The sequence below is a fragment of the Cervus elaphus genome, chromosome 13, assembly GCF_910594005.1.
Source record: "Cervus elaphus chromosome 13, mCerEla1.1, whole genome shotgun sequence".
Lineage (NCBI taxonomy): Eukaryota > Metazoa > Chordata > Mammalia > Artiodactyla > Cervidae > Cervus > Cervus elaphus.
The window spans coordinates 13,663,560-13,690,768 of NC_057827.1; positions in this window are offsets into that span (position 1 = coordinate 13,663,560).

The following is a 27,209-nucleotide window of genomic DNA, read 5'->3' on the forward strand; positions in this document are numbered from 1 at the left end:
TCATGAACTGTAAGCCACTATAGAATTATGTGTTAATAGTTCTCAGTTGAAGTATCCCATATGAGGATGGTGTTTTTCAGCCTTCTCAGAAACCAGTTGGTGAACTGAGTCAAGGGTTCAATAAGAAGCATTTTCATTATTTATAATTTTAAACTTTTGCCAAATTGGTGGTGCCTTAACTGACTTAAATATATGTGGTATTATTTAGTTTCAGTAGATTCAGAAGGTCACATTTTCTCTTTATTTACAAAGTCAGGATTTGAAAATCAATGTTAATATGACACATGAATCTCTTAAGTCATTAAAAATAGTATTTCTTTGTGATTATTTTATAATTATATTTTGTTTTAGTTATAGGCTTATGAAGTTACAAGTGGGAGATTATAGCATGTTCACTCTTCAAATCTATTGACACACTCTTAAAAGAAATTTAATTTAAAATAATATTTGGTAGTAAAAATTCCAGGAAAAGCAAAGTGTGTTAGAGTCTTTCATGATCCTCTTTGGATATGGTGAAGTTCATTATTTTTTTTTCTTTTTCTCTCTCTTTTGCAATTTAGTATTTATTTGAATGTGTCTGGGAAAATCATTGCTCATGCTTGTGATAGAAAATTTTCATGATAATTCAGAAACCAATGAGTTTAGTGTTTCTTCTCTTTCAAGACTAAGGAGACTAATGCTGAATTAAAGTAAAAACACAAACTTTGCATGAGCCATCCTTCCTTCTATCTTTGTGTGTATCAAACCACAAGTATCAGTTTGGAGTTGAGGAGCTGTGGACCAAATCCTAAAGATTCCCCAAGCTGTTTATTCTAGGGAGACCTGAAATGTCAAAATCTATGTCATCTCAGTTATCATAGCTCATCTTGCTACAGACCATGTAACCTAGGAGGGCTGCTGCCATGAAAACCCATAAATGTTCCATCTCTATGAATAGCATCTTTCCAATTAAAGCCATCTTTACTAAGTCAGCTCATTTTCAGACAGAAATATCGATTAACTCACCTATAGTCAGTACACAGAAGCATTCCTTAATGAGAATTATAATGACCTCTGAACTCTGCTCTTTAGTCTTGTAATATACTCTCTCAATTTTTGGTTAAGTGGTCCAGTGGCATATCGCTAGAGATAGAAAGACACTCTAGTTCTTTATTGTTGACATGGGAATGCACAGAAGACATACTCAAAGCCTCATTTTAATGGGGATTTGAGTTGGGAGTGGTGAGTAAAAGGTCACTTCTACAGAATGCTTTCTGTTGTTTGACAGGGCCCTGCTAATCAACTGAACATTACTGGGTCGGCGGGTGGGGTGGGCATTTGTCCATCAAATAATATTGTCACTAAGGAGACACACTATTAAGAAACCACAGATTGAACCTTCAGGCTAACAGTTATTTAAGTTGCATAATTCTCTATGACAATGAATATATTATTTACAGTATTCCCCAAAATAACTTCCAACTGCCAGATACAACCCTAGGTTACTGTTCAGGAACTGGATACCATGCCATTAAATTAACATGGAAAATTCATGCACTGGACAATTAAGTCAGCATATCAACCCGATGCATCCTTCTCTCACTTCACCTATCACAAATTTGATCACCATTTGATATATAAGGCATTGCTGACACAGCTTGCTATGATGCCAGTTTACCAAAGAGATTAGAAAATTTGTTTAGAGAGTGCACACACTTCTTCAAAGATAAATGCACACCAGAGAAAATCCTAACAGCTTTTAATTTCCATGCTTTTCAGTTTTATTGTTGTAAATGCAACTGTTTATAGGACTAATGACACAGGCTGGCTCTGTCAAGTCAATTACACCAGTAGGCAGTTGGATCCGATTCTTTACTCATGTTCCATTTACACTATGTGGATGTCTGATATTTGACTAAATTGAATTGCACCAGAGCGCCATGCTGCTCTCCATACTCTGCATCTCCGAGCACTTTACAGAACAATGAAATAAACGATAATATGCTAGACGCAGGATGGTGACTGTGTACAAGCATGTGAGGCCAGAGCTAGACAGTGAGGAATAGTCAATCGACAGCTTGGTTTGTTATATTAGATGCCTCAGCTATGGCAGTATTCCATGAGAGGAACCTGATCATTGTGTGTGTGTGTGTGTGTGTGTGCGCGCGCGCGCTTTGATTTTTAGTTTATTATTGCTTGTTTGTTTTATAGGGTAGAGAGGAAGTGGGGTCAGTGAACAGGAAAAAGGAGAGGTTTGTGATGTCAAATGCTCATATTAGTGACTGTAGAGCAGGAGCATCTGGACTCCGGTAACGTGTGGACAGATGCTGAGCCGTCTCCCCACACACTCCTAAATGCCAGAGCACGTTGCTGCTGACCCACATCTAAGCATGCAATTCTGGTAATGAGACACCCAGTGTGCAGAGATCTTGATGGTCCCAACTGATGCCAAATTGTGGGAAGATGCACAGTGCAGGGAGGCTCTTTAGGGGCCTGTCTGTGACTTGCTCACTCATTGCCTTCAGGAAATACGCCATGATATTGTTATAAACTGTGGAGTTCTGAAATGTGGACCAGACACACTAATCCCAATAGCAAACCTCGAGCAAGCAGTAACACTCATCGTAATACATAAAGAACTGGAGACCTGGGGACATTCGTTTGTTTGCTCTAGAGCACCTGGCATTAGAATTTGAACCTTGATCTGTCTAAATCAAATTAATTCTTTTAAAACTCTGTCACTCAGCTTCTCCTACAAGCGTATTATTGTGCAAAACTTAGTTTTTTAGGGCCAGAGCCTTGATAAAACTCACAGCATCATTTTTAAAGAACTATTCATAACATTTGTTATTTCATTATTTTATCAATTCGAATTAGATCTTACGTTTCAATTCATTTTCTTCCCATGCTGCTGAGATGTAACTGATACACAGCAGTGTCTAAGTTTTAGCCGTACAGCAGCATGGTTTGATTTCCACATATCACAGAATAATTACCACAGTATGTTTAGGGACCATCCACATTAATTTTATTTTTTAATATCTCTGCCCTAAAGTGTCAAAACATAACCTGTTAAACCATAGTAAAATATCCTAACATATAGCATATCTTGAAAAGAATTAAATAATCTAGACTCAACTAGAAAGATCTCATTTGGGAACTAAAATTCAATGATCAATTTGTAATTAATACTACTGATAGGAAGAAGTCACTTATTAAGTTTTCAGATTTTTATAGTCCTAAGCATGAGGTCATCAATGTAAATGGACAAATCTGGGGATGTTCATTCTGTGGGTGTTCATCAATCTTGGGTTATCATTTATCTACTAGTTTGAGCTAAATGAAGAGCAACACAGTCACCTTAACAATCATAGAAGAAAACCAAAGCTATTTTTTTTTCACTCTGTCTCACAAGGAAACAAGGGGTGTGACCTTCCTCCTTTCCTATTTCTATCTATTGGAGGCCTTGCTAACTTTCTTTCTCCAGTGTATTTTCACCATCTTCCATGTATTTCCAAGGGACGACAATCCTGGAAATGACCTGCCAAGGAGAGGAAGCAGTTTGGACCAGACCTGTCAGGCCCGGGAAGAGCACGTGTAAGGCGACACTTTCAATGTCCCCTCTCTCCCATCATCTCAAAAATAAGCTCAGCCTGAGAGACCTAAGATCTCACTTCACACTAAACCCTTTCCCTCTTTGCTGACCTATCAGTTGAAGTTTTATATAAAGAAATGCTTAGAAAGCCACGACCACAGCCCAAGGCCTGTGTTGGGCCCTTACAAGAAACAGCAACCCTATAGACCATAGGCTGCCAGGCTCCTCTGTCCATGGGATTCTCTAGGCAAGAATACTGGAGCATGAAGTTGCCAGGCTCCCCTCCAGAGGATCTTCCCAACCCAGGGATCAAACACACATCTCTCACATCTTCTGCATTGGCAGATAGGTTCTTTAGCATTAGTGCTACCTGAGAAGTCCATTGTATTGATAGTCATGTTAATAAAACTCCTCAGGAAGTTTAGTTAAGAGCTATAATTTTTGCATCAGTTAAGAGCATGGTGAAAAAGTGTGCTTTAAATAAACACAAGATTTATCACCATTACATTTTCAAAAATTTTAAAAGCTATATAATGATGTGATTTGGCGTGGGTTGATATATTTTAATAACCACCTTCTCATTTCCAAATGAAGAGCGATAAACAAAATATATTAAACATATAAATTTTAATCTTCTGCAGTAATCTGCTGAGTAAATTTGTGAATGTGGCTTTATCTCTTTGCTTTCATTTTTCTGTTTCCAAGACTCAACAGTTTGTGGAAGTTTCATGATAGGTTATAAAGTAAGAACCTCCAGTAAAAACCTAGTAAAATTTCTAAATAATAAAGCAATGTCTCAAATAAACTGTCATTAATCCTCGAGATTTGTTGTTACTTAATAATTGTCTCAGATACTAAGACAATCTGGGAAAAAGATTCAAAAATGGTTTCTAAAAGCATTATGACAATTGTGAGCATTAATAATTGTAAACATATCTTTTGAGTTAGCAAAACAAAGACATCTAGAATAACATGAGATCTAAATAAAGCTGAGGGAACTGTCCTGAGTTCACAGAAGCCAAGGAATTCAATAGTGTTGATGACAAAAGACCCACCAATAAAAGTTGAAAACTGGCTTGGAACTAAACACCATGTCCTAGCACCTCTGAAGAGGGAGCATTTCATTATTTTGCAGATGAAGAGACGGGTTTAGTGAGGCAAAGTACCTTCGCCAAGGTCATTTGACTAGCAAATTTAGGAGAAAGAATTTGTTTTTCTTATTCCAAGCCCAAGTTATCTGTTCATTTGTTCCATCCTCAAAAAGTACCTTCTTTACCTAAAAACTAATCAAATAAGTTATTTTTAAAAAGCAAATAAAATTTATGATCCAGGTTTTCCCTCTACTTAAACTTAGTGATGTCCAGCAGTTCCTGAGAGTAGACAGAATGGTGCATCGTTGCTCCTTCCAACATACTGAGGAAGCAGTACGGAATCCTGTTGAAGCCAGCAGACCCAGGTTCAGATTGTCTGAAGAAAAATGCTGGTTTCACCACTTACTAGTTGTGTCATATTGGGCAACTTGTATAAACCATGTTTGGACTACTGTTATCTGTATAAAGGAGGCCATAAGAGTTCTGATCATAGCAAACACTCTCTTCCAATAGCACAAGAGACAACTCTACATATGGACATCACCAGATGATCAATACTGAAATCAGACTGATTATATTCTTTGCAGCTGAATGGAGAAACTCTATAGAGTCAGCAAAAATAAGACCTGGAGCTGACTGTGACTCAGATCATCAGCTCCTTATTGCAAAAATTCAGGCTTAAATTGAAGACAGTAGAGAAAACCACTAGACCAATCAGATAATACCTAAGTCAAATCCCTTAAGATAATCCAGTAGAGGTAATGAATAGATTCAAGGGATTAGATACGGTAGAGCACCTGAAGAACTATGGACAGAGGTTTGTAACACTGTACAGGAAGAAGTGACCAAAACCATCTCAAAGAAAAAGAAATGCAAGAAGGCAAAGTGGCTGTCTGAGGAGCCCTTACAGATAGACGAGGAAAGAAGCAGAAGGCAAAGGAGAAAGGGAAAGACACACCCTACTGAATGCAGAGGTCCACAGAACAGCAAGGAGAGAGAAGAAATCTTTCCTAAGTGAAGAGTGCAAAGAAATAGAGGAAAACAATAAAATGGGAATAACTAGAGATCGCTTCAAGAAAACTGGCAATACCAAGGGACCATTTCGTGCAAAGATGGGCACAAGAAAGGACAGAAATGACAAGGACCTACGAGAAGCAGGAGAGATTCAGGAGAGGTGGCAAGAATACACAGAAGAACGATACAAAAAAGCTCTTAATGACCCAGATAACCATGATGGTTTTGTCACCTAGAGCTGACATACTCGAGTGTGAAGTCAAGTGGGTTTTAGGGAGCATTAGTACAAACAAAGCTAGCAGAGGTGATGGAATAGCAGCTGAGCTGTTTAAAATCCTGAAAGATGATGTTGTTAAAGTGCTGCATTCAAATATGCTAGCAAATTTGGAAAACTTAGCAATGGTCACAGGACTGGAAAAGGTCAGTTTTCATTCCAACCCCAAAGAAAAGCAATGCCAAAGAAAGTTCAACTACCATTCAATTGTGTTCATTTCACATGCTAGCAAGGTAATGGTCAAAATCCTTCAAGCTAAACTCCAACAGTATGTGATGTGAGAACTTCTAGATGTACAACTGGATTTAGAAAAGGCAGAAGAACCAGAGATCAAATTGACAACATCCATCGCATCACAGAGAAAGCAAGGGAATTCTAGAAAAAAACATCTACTTCTGCTTCATTGACTACACTAAAGCCTTTAACTGTGTGGATCACAACAAACTGGAAAATTCTTAAAGAGATAGGAATACCAGACCACCTTACCTGCCTCCTGGAACATGGAACAATGTGCTGTTTCAAAATTGAGTACATCAAGGCTGTGTATCATCACTCTTTTTATTTAACTTATATATGGAGTAAGTGTTAGTCACTCAGTCGTGCCCAACTCTTTGCGATTCCATGGACTGCAGCCCACCAGGCTCCTCTGTCCATGGGAATTTCCAGGCAAGGATACTGGAGTAGTTTGCCATTTCCCTCTCCAATATGTGGAGTACATCATGAGAAATTTCAGGCTGGATGATTCACAAGCTGGAATCAGGATTGCCAGGAGAAATATCAACAACCTCAGAATTGCAGATGATACCACTCTAATGGCAGAAAGTAAAGAGAAACTAAAGAGCCTCTTGATGAGGGTGAAAGAGGAGAGTGAAAAATCTGGCTTAAAACATTCAAAAACTAAGACCATGGTATCCAGTCCCTCACTTCATGGCAAATAGATGGGGGAACAGTGGAAACAGTGGCTGACTTTATTTTTCTGGGCTCCAAAATCACTGCAGATGGTGACAGCAGCCACAAAATTAAAACACTTGCTCACTGGCACAAAAGCTATGACAAACCTAGACAGTATATTAAAAAGAAGAGACATCACTTTATAAAGATCTGTATAAATCAAAGCTATTGTTTTTCCAGTAGTCATGTACCATTGTTAGAGTTGGATCATAAAGAAGCCTGAGTGCCAAAGAATCGATGCTTTCAAATGGTGGTGCTGGAGAGTCCTTTGGAAAGCAAGGCACTAAAACCAGTCAATCCTAAAGGAGATCAGTCCTGAATATTCATTGGAAAGGCTATGCTGAAGCTGAAGCTCAACACTTTGGCCACCTGATGCAAACAGCCTACTCACTGGAAGAGATGCTGATGCTTGGAAAGACTGAGGACAGGAGAAGTGGGTAACAGAGGAGGAGATTGTTGGATGGCATCTCTGACTCAATGGACATGAGTTTGAGCAAACTCCGGGAGATTGTGAAGGACAGCGGAGCCTGGCATGCGGCAGTCCATGGGGTCCCAAAGAGTCGGACCTGACTTAGTGACTGAGCAACAACAACAGCTCTTACTCTGTAGGATCATTATGCAGATTGGACGAAATGAACTCATACACGCACACAGTAAGTACTCAGTAAATGTCAGTAAAATTACTGCAGTTATCAGTAGTTAAAAACACAGGGAGACATACATCAGCAAAGACGACACCCACCTCAATGTTTTCATCTTATTCTATACTTTCCAAACATTCATGCTTTTGTCCATAAATATATATCCTTTAGGTTTTTACTTTCTTGATGCATGATCCTGGTGATTTTTCCAGGTCAGTGGAAATAGTGTTTTGGGATAGTTTTGACTATCATCAATGGGTTATGTGAGACAGGGAGTGTCAATTGCCCTTAAAGGCATCTAGGCATTACCTGCCATAGCATCTGAACCAGGGCATTTGATGGCATCCTAGCGCCCTAGTACACTATTTCTATCACCAGGTAAGCCAATTATTTGAGGGAAATTCACTCACCTGATTTTCCATTAGCACTGCTTCACCAACCAGAACATGTGTTATTTTTCATGAAATGATCACCCTGCTCCAAAATACAAACACATTAAAAATGCCTAATTATGTATCATGGTCTTGTTTAGTTGTTAAGGGAACAGGACACAATAGGAATTTGTGAAGCTAAACTACTAAATAGCAGGAAACTTTTTTTTTTTGTACAGGTAAATTGTGATTTAAAAATAAGTGATGATGAAAATGTAAACACAATCATTTTAGGAAACTTTTATGAAAGAACTAGAATTTTGCATATATTTGGCACATTCTCAGCTTAATTGACCTAACATATTTCCTGAAATATGTCAATTAAAAATGTGCCCTTTGGAGGAGACGGAGAGAGTACAGATTCCAGAATAATAAATACTGGGAGAAAATCAGAATATTGGCTTCCAGCTGGCATAGCAGAGGTGGTCATAATTGAGAAAAATAAAACTGGAGTTAGGCAGCCATTCAGTACAGTCAAGCTGCTACTCTCCTACCACAAGACCAGGATACCTCAAATTCAACTTTCATTAATTTGTTTCCACTGTGGCCTCTATACTGCTATAAAAGAACCTTCCTCCATATTTTCTTTATGAATGTCAGCTGCCTTTCTAGACTTCAGTAAACATCTTATTTTTTTGTTTCTTTTCTGATCCAGAATTTTAAAGACTGTTTTATGTGCCTCTTCACTAAAAGTCTGTTGCCCATCAGGCTCCTCTTTCCATGGGATTTCCCAGGCAAGAAGACTGGCGTGGGTTGCCATTTCTTCCTCTAGGGTATCTCTGTGATCCAGGGATCGAACCCACATTTCTTGTATTGGCAGGTGGATTCTTTATCATGGAGCCACCAGGGACGCAAAGAACTGGACATGACTCAGTGACTGAGTCAACAACACGGAAGGTCTATTAGGTTGACAAAGTGAAACAGCTGAGGCAAAAATCAATCCAGTTGCTTCATGCTTAGTACTAAGACATGCACACTCACTAATTTTACAACAATCTGACACAATAGACTGAATTTAAAGTAGGTATTCATAAAGAGGCTTCTCCAGTGGCTCAGTGATAAAGAATCTGCCTTCAATGCAGAAGTCACAGGACACCTGGGTTCGATTTCTGGGTCCGGAAGACCCCCCTGGAAGAGGGCATGGAAATCCACTCCAATATTCTTGTCTGGAGAATTCCATGAACAGAGGAGTCTGGCGGGCTACAGTCCACAGGGTCGCAGAGTCAGAGACCACTGAAGCGACAGCATGAATGCACACATTAATAAAGAAAAATCTTTCAAACATGCTAATTTTAAAATAATTCTGATTTTAAGACTGCTACTCACCTTCCTGGGGACAAGGGCCTCTGTGGGATTCCTTGTTTAACCAAGCCATCTGTCATCAGGATTTTAAAGAGAAGACTCTTTGGGATCTTTATTTGCTTTACTGACTCACTTAATGCATGTACATTTATTTTAGAGAAAAGAATACAAGTTAAATTTTATCTTATCCTGTGCTATTTTAAAATCAAGCATCTGTCTGGCTGAAAAAGGCTATGGTACCATTTTGTTTTGTAACTGAGAAGGTGCTGAACTTCATGATGAAGGAATTAAGTTCTCATGGGGTAGTTTGCTGTTGCTGTCTTTCAGGGACATCATCATCCTGAGCTTCATTTCCCACCAGAATCGCTCTTCACCAAATGAAGTCAGGGGAACTCAAAAAGCCAGTGTTCTAGAAACAAAGACTCCAATCTGCGCAGACCACAATCGCATTGTTGTCAGAAACTCCGAGTTGGATCTGCTCACTAAACTCCCGCTGTAATTTTGTCAGCCACATCTGCAGCTCTGCCTGTATAAGTGTGTTTTGACCATTCAGGCACCATGTGTCCTGTTACTCCTTTATTTCTTTTTTTTTTCTTTTTTTTTTCCCTTCTTGTCTTTCCCCGTTTTTTCTTTTCTTTTCCATGTCTTTTCTTTTACTGGCAGCTGTCTCCCCTGACCTCTTATATCTAAAACGGCTGGGCTGTGTAGTTTCAGCCCACCTCACGGGGCTCCTGCAGAAATGGTCTTGTTTACCATCTCAAAGAAACACTATCTTGTCAGCAGATCACACAACATGACAGTGATGATGCCAGAAGCTTCCTCCATATACTGACCATCTTCCTTCCATGGATGGAAGGTGTCTGAGGAGGCAGTATTTTTCCCCTACGATATTGAGTAATATAATTTCTATTCACATCTCAACTGCCTGCATTTTACTTCCAGAAACACCCTGCTCCATTTTGAAACTTGGTTCATTCATGAGTTGGGGCTAGAGTTTGCTTTTGTAAAGGGAATGGTCGGCCTTTATGGGTCTTGCTGAAAGGAACCATGGTCTCCTGGTCACCGTCTCCTGTTACAATGGGAGGCTTTGGAAAGCAAGAGAATTCTCCACAGTTCTGTGCTTTTAGGAAATAGATTTCTTACCATCCAGGGCTGGGCAGAACAAGCCTCACGTTGCCTGACAAGGCTGAGTTGTGGTCACTTCTCCAGAGGAGACAGAACACTGTTTTCACTGTAACAAGATAAGGCGGCCAAGCTCTATCTCCTGAAACACGCTTTATTTTTGTTGCCGCTGCCCTCTCGCCTCCCGTTGCCTCTCCCTGGTCTGCTCTGGGTGCCCTCCTGAGAAGCGCCTGTGCTTCCTGACTGCGCTCCTTTCTGTGAATTAGAGCTGCCCTAATGCCGCAGCCCCGGGAGGGTGAGTGAGGGGCCACAGAAGCAGCGAGGCCATTTCCTGCACTGCTCAGTCAGTGAGGCGACCTGATGGGAGAGGCGCTTCATTCCATTCCAGCCAGTACCGTATTCCAGAAAGGGAGATATTCTGTTAATTTTACTGAAGGCAAATATTGATTTTCTTAACATAGCCCTGCATTTTTTTTTTTTGATACAGTGATTTTATTTTACCGTGCTAGCCTTCACTGAAACTATTCCCTGAAGCCATAATATTAAATTTAAGGCAGCAGATGTGTATTTTTATGCTTAAATTTTCAGCAGATCAAAGGCATGATTTTTATCAGCCTTTCTCCTCAACTAATATCATTTTAAATTTTTAAAAATTGAGAAAGTTTCCTTAATCATTATCTTTTATGGTTAAGAATAACCATATGGCTAAAGATAATCATTATCTTTTAACCATATCCTTAACCATATGGTTAAGGATAATCATTATCTTTTATGGTTAAGGCAGATTGCTAAGAATTTTTGAAGTAGACAAAAGGTCTAATAAAATGTAGTATCCATGTTAAAACATAATCAGGATTGGGATGAGAAACCCAGAGGTTTCCACATTTTTCTCTATTTCTTTAACAGAAGAGGTAAGGAGCAAGTGATTTACAAACATTTTTTATCTTTTTCCAGAATTCACATTTCCCTTGATTATTTTTTTAATGTATCAGTTTGCTCATTCATCATAAGAATAGATAAGTTGCTATCTAGTTTTAATTTCAGATATCCAAAATCGTATAGCAAGCTAAACTGTTTGTTTCCGATTCTGCCAGGAGAGGATGCAATTCTTTCAGAGGGTCATGGATGAGAATAAGCCTCATTCACTGGAACAGCCAATCCTAAATCTTGGCATTCTCCAGCTCTGCTGTAAAACTCTATTACCACTTTCTCAAAGGGTTAATGGCACTACTGTAAGGGGGACAATTCATTCTCCTGCTAAACGCGATGACAAATAACCATTATTCTTTCCAACTGCACTGATAATCGGGACAGCTTAAACATTTTCGCCGGTATAAGTGAAACCATTAATCCTCTTGGATTTCATGATAAGTGGTGACTGGGAAATAATGACTGTGTCATTGAAGGCAAGAAAAAAATGTTAACAATTAAAACAAGTTAGCCATTATCTTACCGGGTACTGAATCGCTTTCACATTTCATTAGCAATATTGTAAATGATATGTACCTTATTAAAAAGCTCTTATTATCCAAGAAACCTAATTAGTCAAAAATTCTCAGTCACCACTATCATTTTCTAATGACACAAGCGCTACCGTGGGTATAGCGATGTGGGGAATGTTTCTGTTTATCCATAAATGATACACAATATGGAACTACCTCCCCAGAAATGTCACAGAGCACAGGGATAACTCATTTTTTTAGAATACATGATGGTTTATTTCAAGTGATCCACTCAGCTATTATTGAACAAAATCTGAAATCTTTTTCTTAGCTAGCAGTGTATTTAAGCCAAACATTTGGCATTTTGCCAAAGGATTATAAAAATTTAAGAAAATAACAATTACAATTTTATGTAGTGCTTTGAAGATATTTTGTCCTCTCCTCATGTTCAACTCTTAATCTTCTCATAAATGAAACTGATGAACTGACCCTGAGAATTGCTAAACTGACATACCTGAAAGGAGGGGTCTCAAAAGAAATACCCAAGATCAAGTTTAAATCCAATAGCTTTATTCACTAGACCTACAAAATCATGAAAAGTAACACCAACATTTCTGTGGGAGACAGCATGAATACCGAAAGAGGTACCCAGATTTACATGTTTATTAGAATGAATTAAGCATTCTCAGGACAATTCTACTCTCAAACATGACTATATATTTTCTCTTTGGAAGTCAAATTAGAAAGAGGGCTATGTGTGCAATATATGATACATGTGGTATACAGCACAGCACATTAACATATTTAACACTGATTGAAATGATTCATGTCAAGCACTTAGAATCCCTGACATTTATAAGCACTCAATAAATGGTAGCTATTTTATAATCATCAATATATCAGATTACTCCAGGAATATCTAATGGAAGATGTCTGCATATATATGAATATGGGACAGACATAAATGGACTCTCCTACAGAATATGTGTCATAATAGAAATGACAGAAGTCAGAGGCCTTCTTTCTGAAGTCAAATTCTGCAATTGTCAGTATCACCTATCACTTTACAGAATTTTTAAATCTTGCTTTCTTTCCTCTTTCAGTTTAAATTGCTCTTAGCGCTTACTTTGTGCTCAGCTCTATCCGTAATTGTCCTAAGAGGGAGTGTTAGCAGCTGAGTTGTGTCCTCCTCTTTGTTACTCCATGGACTGTAGCCCGCCAGGCTCCTCCGTCCATGGGGATTCTCCAGGCAAGAATACTGGAGTGGGTTGCCATTTCCTTCTCCAGGGGATCTTCCCGACCGAGGGATTGAACTCAGGTATCCTGCACTGCAGACAGATTCTTTACCATCTGAGCCACTAGGGAAGCAATAAGAGGGAGAGGAGAATAAAATAAAGCCTCATATGTAGCCCTTCCCCTCAACTTATCTTTGATCTCTCGGGGAGTTTCCCCTGGAGTCTTGCAGTTAAAAGTCTACAAAATTTTGTGCAGTTATTTTAGAAAATTATATATTTTTAAAGAGTCCGTATAAAATATGCTAGAACCATTTAAAGAAACAGCAGAAAGACTGGGGAAAGTACATGGAGAATGAAGATGGGTCAAAAGAGAGAAAGAAATTCTGGAAAGAGGAAGGAAGAGAAAGAATAAAAGTTTATTCTGAGTGTTTGTGCATTATAACATCTAGTTAGGTCCTTAAAAATCTATGAAGAAAAAACAAAAAATATATCTGTGAAGACAGCATTATTACCTCCACCTTATAAATGAAAAATCCTTGTCTATTTACATTTGAGATATGTTTTAAAATTATTCAATTAATTATTGGTTCCAGCTGAGGTGATTCTAAGGCAATTGTCAGGGACTAGCTTCAAATCAAACAGAGGGGCTCCAAGGAAATCACAAAAGCCTGTTGAACATATGATGCTTTTGAAGCCCAAGAGGTAAGAATGGATTTGATCACCTGTTTCAATAACGGTGAACATTCTTCATGTTCCCTCTTGAGGAGAAGGCCCTGGAGCTTCTGCCTCTAATTACCTTGAGGCCAGTTTCCTTGTCTTCTTTATTCCCTAGTCTCCTGCTGTCTTTCTACCAGAACAAGAAGTCACTCAGCTGTTTCCCGGGTAATTGTCACCAGCATACTTAATGCCTAAACTTAGCTTAGAAACACAGTAGTTTAAAAAACACATACATCAAGACCAAAAAATATATAACCTGGAATATGAAACAACAAAATGGGAGTGAAAATAATTCTATCAAGAACTCTTTTCTTAGGAAAACTACAAAAGTTTATGATGGACCTTGGAGCTTCTTAGCACTGATAGCAAACATAGAGCAAATGTCACCTAGACCTTACGGTCAGATGTTCACCCCTCTGTTGCGGCCAGGATGTAGATTGCCCCCAGCTGACTCCTCTCTTCCTTCTCCAGAGAACCAGCTCCTTTGGTAAGTCCCAAAATGTTCTGTCCTTTGATAATACCAGTAAATATAATGGAAAAGTGTTTCTACTCTCTTCTTTCTTTAGTCGCCAAGTCACAGCCGACTTTTGCAACTCCATGGACTGTAGCCTGCCAGGCTCCTCTGTCCACGGGATTCTCCAGACGTCTCCTAACTTTCTCTCCCTTTTAAATTTATATCATGCCATTTATGGTTCTTCCAAGAGTTAAATAACCACTGCAATTGAAATAAACATTATGTATTTCATAAAAATAAACTGGCTTCACTGCTGTGGCTACTTTGTCATAGAAATGGGGTGGACAAAGGGGTCTCTACAAATTGAATTTTGTCTCCTAAAATCCATATGTTAATGCCCTAATGCCCAATATGTCTCTATTTGGAGATAGAACCTTAAAAGATATAACTAAATTTCACTCTGTATGACAATCTCTAGATCCATTTGCATCTCTGCAAATGGTGAAATTTCATTCCTTCCATGGCTGAGCAATATTCCATTGTGTATATACATATATATACATATATGACATCTTTATCCATTCTGCTGTTGATGGGCATTTAGGTTGCTTCTATGTCCTGGCTATTGTAAATAGTGCTGCAATGAATATTTGGGTATATGTATCTTTTTGAAAATAAAAATTATGTATTAATGCATACATGTGGAATCTAGAGAAATGGTATGGATGAACTTATTTGCAAAGCAGAAATAGAGATACAGACATAGAGAACAAATGTACGGATATCAAAGGGGGAAGTAGGGAAGTGAGATAGATTGGGACTGACACTGTATACATTATACTGTGTATAAAAGAGATAACTAATGAGGACCTACTGTATAGCCCAGAGAACTCTACTTAATGCACCACGGTGATGTGAATGGGAAGGAAGTCCAAAAGGGAGGCAATATATGTGTATGTACAGCTAATTCACTTCTTATGTACAGCAAACAATAACACAACACTGTAAAGCAATCATATGCCAATAAAATAAAATGAAGATGTAATTAAGGTTAAATGAGGCCATAAAGGTGAGACCAGTCCAATATGACCGCTACTCGGACAAGAGGAAGAGACAACAGGGACCACACACACATAGGAGAGACCAGGTGAGAACACAGAGAGAAAGGTGTCACCTGCAAGCCACAGAGGGGCCCTCGGGATAAGCCATGTGTGACGGCACCTTAGTTTCAGACTTTCAGCCTCCAGAAATGTGAGAAAACACACTTCTGTTGCTTAAGTCACCCAGTCTATGGTATTTTATTATGGCAGCTCTATCAGACTAACCCAGTGCCTCTTCCATAAAAGGAAAAAAGGTGTAGTGGTGATGGTGATGCTCAAAAGAAGTAGCAATGCCAGGAAGAGATTATGTTTCCCAAACTGTGTTCCTCAGACACTCCTTCCCCAGGATGTTGACAAGGATATAGGACAAGTGACATCAAAGGAATCTGATGAACACACAATTCATCAGATTTCTTTGCTATAGTAATTTTCCAGAGTTTTAAATAGTGTAACATGCACTGGAGTCCCCTGGAGCATGAGAAGATCATGGACAGAGTTTTCCAAAGTAAGGACAGACTTTCCTTATAATGCTGTTGGACCCCTTTCAGCTGCTAGTGGGAAGGAAAGGTTTGAAAAAACAATAGCAACTGGTGGGTTTGGAGAAAATCACGTTAATTTTCTCCCCCATGCTCACCTTCACCATCATAAAGACCTGATCTGGCAACATCTCTAAGCAGTGAGACAAGGCAATGGAAAGTATGTGGGTAAGGTTCCATGCAATTATTCAGTCGGAAGTGAAGGAAGGGGTTGAGGACCTGGCTTTGGAATCACTGTGGCTTTGACTGACTGCACCAATTTTCAATACACTCATTCAATTCTCTGTCATTGAGCAAGGGACTGAGCCTTGGCTTCTTACTCTAAAAATGCAGGCATCAGTGCCTTAGACATACTAGGTGCTCTCGCTGAAGGAGCCCATTAAGAAGAGGGCAGGTAAGGAGGCATGTTGCTTCCCCAGTGGCTCAGTGCAGAATCTGTCTGCAATGCAGGAGGCACAGGAGACAGGGGTTCGACCCTTGGGTGAGGAAGATCCCCTAAAGGAGGCCATGGCAACCTGCTCCAGGGTTCTTGCCTGGAGAATCCCATGGACAAATCCCATTGAGCCTGGCGGGCTACAATCCATGGGGTCACAAAGAGCTGACCATGACTGAAGTGACAGCACACACGCAAGGAGGTATGTCAGGGACCACAGGGCAGTCCAGCTGGGACGGCTGCTCCTGGGCTCACTCCCTGGGCACACTAGCCATTCTAAGGTCAGAGGCTGCTAAGGGTTCTGCATTCTTCTGTCAGAAGTGTAAGTCAGTTCTTGTGAAAGAAAGTGTGTGTTTTCACTGGTGCAGTAATTTCTGGTGAACTCACCAGTGCATGTCTGTTACATGCTTCCCTCATACCTCCATAACCTTCCACCTAATGTTATTTTATTCTTGGGGCTGCCTCCGCCCTGTGCTCCCTCAATCTGACAACCTCCCACACTGCCTCCCTTTGTGCACTTGAGCATCGCCTCTTTAGCAGCATTCCCCAGCAAGTCCCCAGCAAGCGTGACACAACTTCTCTACCCTTCTTCCTCAAGTGCTCTCCATGAGCAGAACTTCTTGCATGAAAGCCTAATTGCCCTCCTGTTTCCCCAGTGCAGGACACACACACCACGGAAACATGAAGGATGTCTCATGATCCATGTGCTTCAGGTACTGTGGGCATGCAACAGACATTTGTTGAGCAGACAAAATAAAAACAATCATTCTTTTCAAACCTCTACCTGGACTGTGTGATTTTTTTTTTTTATGTACCCTTATATCTATAAAAGGAAAAAAAACTCCCCAAAGCTATGCATTTTAAATCACTATCTATATATTTGATACATATTTTCATTAAATGAATGAATTGCATAAAATCAGACCTGTCTTGGCTTCAGGTAACCATTTGTATAATAGGAGGAGATATCACCGTCTCAACTTAGTTTTGACCCTGCCACGCTCACACTACACCCTCCTATCTTCTGAAAGCCTGAGATGGGGTGTTGCCGCAGCTAAAAGCAAACTATAACAAGGGCTCTAAAGGAAACACACTTGTCAGTGTTAACAGCAATTGACTATTCTCTCATATCAATGTTCCCCATGAAACCATTTTCCCTTAGATCCAGCTTATAATTTAAGGCTTCTGAGATCATGCAGAAACCCAGACATAAATCCTGCTAACGGATTCATCCCTGGAGAATCCATTCAGTGGTCCACTGAGAATGCCTCCTCCTTTCTTCTCACAAGAAACCTGGAATGACCCTTTCGGAAGCCACAACTTTCAAGTTCACCCGGTCCCTGAAGGCCTGCAAGTTACCTACCCCTGTTCTCAACAGTCTCAGTTGCCCTGAGGACAGAGATCTGGTCTGATAAGACTACACGCTGGCCATGATCAAGCTGTCTGAGTGCAGAACCACTCCTGCAAAGGGTCCCATATTTCAAATCATCACAGATATTTCTTGATCCTTTTAAATTTATTTTCAGAAGAAATGTTCATTGTTTTACCTTTTAAAACTTTGATTACAAAAACCTTCATGAAATTTGTACTTCCTCATATCAGTATACTGATTTAGAAATAACAGAGCACTTCTAAATCCTGGCCTTATGTAATACTCCTGACTGTGTAGGAGGATAGATTCTATTGATGAGGAATTCAAGGTTCAGAAAGATTTAAGATATTTGTCAAAGTCACATGACTAGAAAGGGATAAAATGTTAATGCAAGCATAGCATCTTTGATTTTTATTTTTCTTTAATTATTACTGAACCCATTTTTTCCTGCTTTTCAGATGCCATTCACAGGCAAAACTAGAAATGAATACTGGAGGAGACTCCTGTTAAGGATGTTTCCACTCAATTGTTTGCTCTGGAAATATCTGCTGTCATTTTTAGGTAGGTCTGTGAAATGAAGATTATAATTATTCTTTTTGCTTATCTGATAACTCACTTGCTGAAACTACCAATTAGTCTGTGCAGCAGAAACCTTCAGAATCTGGCATATGAGTCAGCATACACTGTAAGATCTTCCTCCAAGTCTGTGTCAGTGTCAGAGCCTGAGCCCAAATGGGAAGTCAGGATATGATCACAAATGTATGTAGCATTGCTGTAGAACCAGAAATAGGCATGGGGAGAAGTCAACAAAATAGACGTGAACTGATGGACTCAGATACAGAAAAGACTTCACTCTAAAGGGCCTTAACTTACAACCATCTCGGAATGCATCATGAGAGTCAAAGTGTGCCATGTTGGTGCAGAAATGACTGAAGGGAAGATTCCCTGGGCTTTCCCTATCTCCCTCCACTGGCCAGGTCTGAATTACGTTCAATTCAATTTGCTCTGACCTTTCTTACTTCTTATGTAATTCTTTCCTTGAGGGTAGACTGCTCAAAGAACAAGCAGTCATTCATGGCAAAGCAACAGCCATGAAAGCCAACGCTTCATGAAAGGACATGTAACCGGAGGCCCAGTGCTGCGAACTGCAAACTAACGTGTTGCTTCAGGACGGGTCGAATGCAGTGGGAGTCAGATCCTGGCTCTGCCTTGGAGGTCCCAGTTTATCGAAGCCTGCCTCAGGTCATTACTCCCGAGGTGAGAGTCTGGTAACTAAGGAGATGCTACAGGCCAGCGAGGCCTGTCGTGTTCCATCTCCTCTCCGGGCCTCAGCCTGTGTCTGCAGGTGTTTCTCTGGATTGAATCTCTCTGGGGAATCCCTGGCTTCACAGCAAAAGCCGGCTGAAGTGAAAGTGATTTGATTTGGATCCTATTACAGGCACTTTACCTCTTCTATTTCCGTGATAATAGCAGATTGGAGTCGATTATTGTACTAGGAGGGGAGTTAATGTGATGTCGAGAAACATTGGAGAAACTGGCACAGGGAGACAGGGAGAGATAAAACTTTAGTGCAGATTGAAATCTGCAGCCCAGGCCAGGGCGGCCACTGGTTAAGCGTCCACTGCAAGCTGCCTGGTGTTTTGCAAAGGGTTGGGGTCACTTCCCTTGTTGGTGCTGGTTAAAGGACAACGGGCGCTTTGGCTCCTCAACTTAATGGAACCATCCTCTCGTGCCCTCCTAACCCCTGCCTTTTCCTCTGCAGCTTTTCCCCAGCCTTGCTGCCCATTAGTCCGAGGACTGCAGGAACCCCAGCCCTTGGGGCCTCCAGCTGTTATCCCAAGAGGGCAGGAGGTGCCAGCCTTAAGCAACTCACCTCTGATGGTCACACAAGCCACTAATAAATCTTGGCTTAATTTACAAGTACTGCTTTATGTTCATTCCCAAAACAGAGAAATCTCCAAATATTCCTGCTTGGGATCCAGGCTGCATCCAAAGGCGTGCCTGTCAATATTCCTTCCCTGTGATCCCCAAACCAGTATCAGAAGGAAGCAACTGTGGGTTAGAAAATTATTATGCAGCAGATCAGTTACCCCTAATAGAATGAAAGAGCAATGCTAGACCACCTAAAAACTGGATTTGTCAAAAAGTAAGTAAATATCCCAGTATGATTTATCCCATGCATTACGATACCCATCTCTATTTATCCATCGCCTTATGAAGACATATCACCATCATCACAATGATCTTACATTGAACATGGTCATATACATTACCTTAGACTTGAATTTTCATTCCTGAAAAGTGCCCACTTACAATCCTGCTTTCTGAATGTGCCATCCTAATAAGATGCATTATGCATTTGAGACTAGATTTCCATGTCTCTGCACTCTATAAAAGGGATACTGCAATTGTTATTTCAAAGGGTAATAGAATAAGGTGGGCAAAGAGAATCTTTTTCATTTTTGCTTCCTTCTTGTTTAACTTAGAAGTATGATATACATACAAAACAGTACATGTTTCACATGTTTATAAACTGAACATATCTGGATCAAGAAACAGAAGTAGTCAAGAATTTTAGAAGCTACCCTCCTGCTCCTTACATCCACCACCAAAGTCAGCCTCTGCCTTCACAGTCAAGCAGCACAGGTGAGTTGGGTCTGTTTCTGGACATCAGTAGAATCACTGATCATGGATCCTTCTGTGTCTGGTTTCCTGCACAAACTTGTTTATGAGATGCATACAAAATGTACACAACTGTGGGCTGTTCATTCCAAAAGTATCTATTGTATGACTATACCCCAATTTATTTATCTATCCTAATATTTGGCCATGTGGATAGTGTCCAATGTCTGGCCACAGTAAACAGTGCTGTTTTTGGGCAAACATATATAAGAATTCTTTTTTAAAAAAATTAATTAGAGTATAGTTTATTTACAATGTTGTGTTAGTTTTTGCTGTACAAGAAAGCGCATCAGTTACACCCCTGATTTTTTAGATCCTATTCCCATTTAGGTCATCACAGAGTGCTGAGTCAAGTTCCCTGTGCTATACAATGGGTACTCATTAGTCATCAATTTTATATCGAGTAGTGTGTACATGTCAAGCCCACTTTCCCAACTTATCCCCCACTCCAGCTTTCCCCCGGTAACCATAAGTTTGCTTTATACACCTGTGTTTCTATTTGTTTTGTAAATAAGTCCATTTTTACTATTTTTTTAGATTCCACATACAGCCAACACATGGAAGCAATCTAAATGTCCATTGACAGAGGTATGGATAAAGAAGCTGTGATATATACATATATACACATATATATATATATGAATATTACTCAGCCATTAAAAAAAAGAACTAAATAATGCCATATATAGCAAATGGATGGACCTTGAGACTGTCGTACTGAGTGAAATAAGTCAGACATAGAAAGACAAATATCACATGATATCACTTAAATAAGCATTCTTATTGGGTATATTCTTAGCTGTGTAATTGCTGTCACAAAAGGTAGGCCTATGTCCAGCTTTAATAGCTACCACTGAACAGTTTTCCAAAGCAGCTGTACTAGTTTTAACTTCCACCAGTAGTGTCTAGTCAAATAGTTTGGCCAGTGTCTCCAAAACTGTGGCTATCTGATGTGAAAAGCCAACTCACTGGAAAAGATCCAGATGCTGGGAAAGATTGAGGACAAGAGGAGAAGGGGATGACAGAGGATGAGATGGTTGGATGGCATCACTGACTCAATGGCCATGACTTCGAGCAAACTCTGAGAGACAGTGAAGGACAGGGAAGCCTGGCGTGCTGCAGTCACGGGGTCACAGAGTCACACACGACTCAGCGACTGAACAATATTAACAAAGCAGTGTCTGGTAGATAGTCTCAGTTACTCCATTTCATCACCAATAGTTAGTGTCTTCTGTCTTATAATTCTTGGTGTGTATATACCTCACGTGAAATTAATTCCCACTTCTCCTGATGATTAAAAATTTGTGTAACTTTTTGACATATTTATTGGTTATTTGAATATCCTTTCTTATTAAACATACATTCAGCTACTTTATCAATCTTTCATACTGAATTGTCTCTCACTGATTTGTAGGAATTCTGTATATATTCTGGATATGAGTTTTCTGTGTGAAGACTCTTGTTTGATCCCTGGGTCAGGAAGATCCCCTGGTGGAGGAAATGGCAATCCATTCCAGTATTCTTGCCTGGGAAAATCCCATGGACAGAGGAGCCTGGTGGGCTGCAGTCCGTGGGGTCACAAAGAGTCGGACACGACTGAGCACGCAGATGCAGATGTGTACCGCAATATATTCCTCCTCAATCTAGAGGTCATTTTATTCACTTAATTGTGGTCTTTAACAGACAGTCTTCATTTTCATATAATCCAATACAGAATGTTTTTTCTTATGGTTACACTTCATAATCTGTTTCAGTAAGCTCTTCAGAGCACCTTGTTTAAGTAAATGCTATAATGCCTGGGTTTTACTATTAGCACTGACAACTATATATGTGAATCTTGTGTGTGTGCTAGTTGCGCAGTCATGTTCAGCTCTTTGCGATCCCATGGACTGTATCCCACCAGTCTTCTCAGTCCATGGAAGTTCTCCAGGCAAAAATATTGGGATGGGTTTCCACGCCCTGCTCCAGGGGATCTTCAGGGATCAAATCCAGGTCTCCCACATTGCAGGTAGATTCTCTACTGTTTGAGCTACCCAGGAAACCATATATGTAAATAGTGCTTTATAATTTGCAAAGTAAAAACTAACTTAATTGGAAACTCAGACAGTCCAGTGAAGTGGACAGTTATTTCATTTTTTCTCTGACATTTCACTGAATATATTAAACCAGTATTTACTGAGCTCCTACAATGTGTCAGTCATGTACTAAGTACTTGGAATACTGCAGTTCCTGTTTGCATGGAATTTTTATTCTAGTGAGGAGAGACAGAATTAATCAAATAAACAAGAAAAGTGTTGTGTATTAGGAGGTAATTGCTCTTGAGGAAAAATAAGGCAGAGAATGAAGATACAGAATGATGAAGAATGGATCACAATTTGATAAAACAGAGAGAGATATTTCCATAAGACTTAAAGAGGAACAAGTATAAGCAAGAATGAAAGAACAGATAAAGGGAAGGAAGGAAGGGAAGAATGGATAAGATCCAAGAAGTCAAAAGGAGCAGACTAGGCATGCATGGGGGGAATCAGAGTATGGACTCCTGGTCTGTATTCTGAGGGGTGCACTGGAAGAGAGGCATGTTTTGGAAAGATAACTCCGGCTGCTGTGTTGAGAGACGGCAGTCGAGTCGGGTGTCCACTGTGAGAGAACAACCAGCAGGCACCTGGGGCAGTGCGGGTGAGAGCTGACGAGGGTGGCATTGCAGGTGGAAAGACAGGGTCAGACACTAGATAAGTCCTGAAGGGACCAACAACAGTATTTCCTAAGGTACTGTAGGCGGGTTTTGAAGAAGGTTTCTCAGAGATAACTGCAAGAATATGAGCCTGACTAAGTGAAAGGATGCCTTTCACCTGATGCAAAGAACTGAATCATCTGAAAAGACCCTGATGCTGGGACTGTGGGCAGGAGGAGAAGTGGACAACAGAGGATGAGATGGTTGGATGGCATCACCAACTCAATGGACATGAGTTCGGGTGAACTCTGAGAGTTCGTGATGGACAGGGAGGCCTGGTGTGCTGCAGTCCTCGGGGTCGCAAAGAGTTGGACACAACTGAGCGACTAACCTGAACTGAACTGAAGTGAAAGGACAGAATTTCCACTAACTGAGATTGTTTTTTTGTTTTTCCCATTTATTTTTATTAGTTGGAGGCTAAATACTTTACAATATTGTAGTGGTTTTTGCCATACATTGACATGAATCAGCCATGGATTTACATGTGTTCCCCATCCCGATCCTCCCTCCCCCCCTCCCTCCCCATCCCATCCCTCTCGGTCTTCCCAGTGCACCAGCCCCAAGCACTTGTCTCATGTATCCAACCTAGGCTGGTGGTCTGTTTCACCCTTGATAGTATACTTGTTTCAATGCTATTCTCTCAGAACATCCCACCCTCGCCTTCTCCCACAGAGTCCAAAAGTCTGTTCTGTACATCTGTGTCTCTTTTTCTGTTTTGCATATAGGGTTATCATTACCATCTTTTTAAATTCCATATATATGTGTTAGTATACTGTATTGATCTTTATCTTTCTGGCTTACTTCACTCTGTATAATGGGCTCCAGTTTCATCCATCTCATTAGAACTGATTCAAATGAATTCTTTTTAATGGCTGAGTAATATTCCATGGTGTATATGTACCACAGCTTCCTTATCTATTCGTCTGCTGATGGGCATCTAGGTTGCTTCCATGTCCTGGCTATTATAAACAGTGCTGCGATGAACACTGGGGTACATGTGTCTCTTTCAGATCTGGTTTCCTCGGTGTGTATGCCCAAAAGTGGGATTGCTGGGTCATATGGCAGTTCTATTTCCAGTGTTTTAAGGAATCTCCACACTGTTTTCCATAGCGGCTGTACTAGTTTGCATTCCCACCAACAGTGTAAGAGGGTTCCCTTTTCTCCACACCCTCCCCAGCATTTATTGCTTGTAGACTTTTGGATAACAGCCATTCTGACTGGCATGTAATGGTACCTCACTGAGGTTCTGATTTGCATTTCTCTGATAATGAGTTATGTTGAGCATCTTTTCATGTGTTTGTTAGCCATCTGTATGTCTTCTTTGGAGAAATGTCTGTTTAGATCTTTGGCCCATTTTTTGGGTCATTTATTTTTCTGGAATTGAGCTGCAGGAGTTGCTTGTATATTTTTTAGATTAATCCTTTGTCTGTTGCTTCATTTACTATTATTTTCTCCCATTCTGAAGGCTGTCTTTTCACCTTGCTTAGAGTTTCCTTTGTTGTGCAAAAGCTTTTGAGTTTCATTAGGTCCCATTTGTTTATTTTTGCTTGTATTTCCAATATTCTGGGAGGTGGGTCATAGATGATCCTGCTGTGATTTATGTTGGAGAATGTTTTGCCTATGTTCTCCTCTAGGAGTTTTATAGTTTCTGGTCTTACATTTAGATCTTTAATCCATTTTGAGTTTATTTTTGTGTATGGTGTTAGAAAGTGTTCTAGTTTCATTCTTTTACAAGTGGTTGACCAGTTTTCCCAGCACCACTTGTTAAAGAGGTTGTCTTTTTTCCATTGTATATTCTTGCCTCCTTTGTCGAAGATAAGGTGTCCATAGGTACGTGGATTTATCTCTGGGCTTTCTATTTTGTTCCACTGATCTATATTTCTTTCTTTGTGCCAGTACCATACTGTCTTGATGACTGTGGCTTTGTAGTAGAGCCTGAAGTCAGGCAGGTTGATTCCTCCAGTTCCATTCTTCTTTCTCAAGATTGCTTTGGCTATTCGAGGTTTTTTGTATTTCCATACAAATTGTGAAATTCTTTGTTCTAGTTCTGTGAAGAATACGGTTGGTAGCTTGATAGGGATTACATTGAATCTATAGATTGAGAAGACTGTGAAATAATAGATTCAAGAAGAAAGATCCAGAGGCCAGCTCCTCCCCTTTTTTGAGTATAACTGATTTGCAATGCTGTGTTAGTTTGTGATGAACATTTCTACTGAGCTTGCCAGAACTGATGAATTTCTTTGTTTATTAACTTGTAAATGTGAGAATGCAGAAAGTGCCATGTGATCTATATAAGGAATGGCAGATTAGTGAGGTGGTAATGTATGAAAATAATTACTAATAATTATGAAGTGAACTATTGGATGAAACATTCCCAAAATAATAAAATCCAAGTTGATCATAATGTTTCCTAATTGTTACAGCCCCCCCCCCCCCATCTATCCATAGAAAGAAATGTAAATGGCAGGCTGTTCCATTTGTTTAAAATACTATGAATTTTTAGAGGGAGATGGCTTTGGCTCCTTCCATAGAGGTATAGTCCAGTTGCTGTCTTATTTCCTAATTCAATAATTTCTATGAAAATGCCAATGTGGTACAAAGACATTGCTCATCGTAATCAGCTTTCAAATCTTTTTCATAACTAGGATTAAATAAAGAACAATGTATTGCCATGCAACGCGAGCTATATACGTGTCCCTTAGTATAGTATTGCTCTATGTGACTATCTTTATTGGATGGGGTATACTTGAATGTGGAGAATGTGACAGAGGCTTTCCAGATGCTCATTCATTACCATTCCTTCCCAGTCCCACAGGAGAAGACTACACTTTCCAGCCCCCACTGCCGTTTACTCAGGTCATACGGCTGGGTCCTACCAGTGGAATTGGAAAGAACCAATGTGTACCACTTCTTACTTTCAGTCAAGTCATTATTGTCACATAGGCTGAACTATTATTTTTGAGTTAAATCCAGTGAACAGCTGGTTGGATATGCCTATCTCCATCTTTAAGGAGCTCCAACCCCCACACTGCATAACTATAGCCAGAAAGCATTGCCCAGAGCTATAGCTGCCAGATGTATAAAGAGGTACAGAGTGATAAAAATTATTTTCCTTTGTCATTAAAGAATTGTAGAAGTAAAGAGAATTTATATAAATGAATGAAACCTGGGGAAGAAGCCAGCAGGTGGAAATGGAGAGGAAGGGAATTGCCGGCAGAGAAATGGGTGAGAACTAGAGTGAAATATCGAGTAACTCGATCAATTTGGAGCTGTATGCAGAAAGAGTGCTTGGCTTCAGGTGGTAGAGGTAATCACGAAGCATGTCTTTGTCTCTGCTTGTCGTAGCTTCCAGTAAGATTCCTAAAAGATGGAATAATGGCCTAGAAGAGAAAAGGGAGTCAGTGAAGGGACAGGGATACAGTCCACAATCACTCAAGGCCAATTCATCAGTGTGAGACAACTAGAAGGACAGGTTGGCAAATGCCGATATAGGGCTTAGCTACAAGCCTGGGATAATGAATGGCTGAGGATGACTTCATGGGACTTTTTAAAAATTAATTCAGCTGTCAAAGAAGAGGCAGGATGATGTAAGCTGTAAGAGTGGGGTAATTTATGAGATTTTGGAGAGTTTTTAGCTTGATTTTTCAGTAATATCTGTAAAGAAGGTCAAGGACAAAAACTCTATACATTTTTAAAATTAAATGGTTTCTTAAAAAAGAAGTTGGATATGGTTGTTATAAATCAGCTGAGTAGCATAGTGGCATGATGTAGGGTGTTATTTGGGGCATATAAATAAATTTATTGAAATTCATGCTTAAATTTTGACTGGGTTCCATAGCATGTGATTGCATTATCATGGAACACTGCTCGGCAAGGATAGATTCTAAGGATAGAATCTAAAAGCTTCTATTACTGCCTTTATTTTCTCCCATTTTACACAGTAGCTGTGTACTTCTAGTGCATCAGATACTGTGAACATTTATGGATATCACATTCTAACACAGATAGAAGGGAATGACTGGCCAAGTTAATATGTCTTTAATTATTCAGTAAAGTAAATATTATAAGCAGCTAAGTCAAAAGGCATATTATAAATCTGGGAAAATA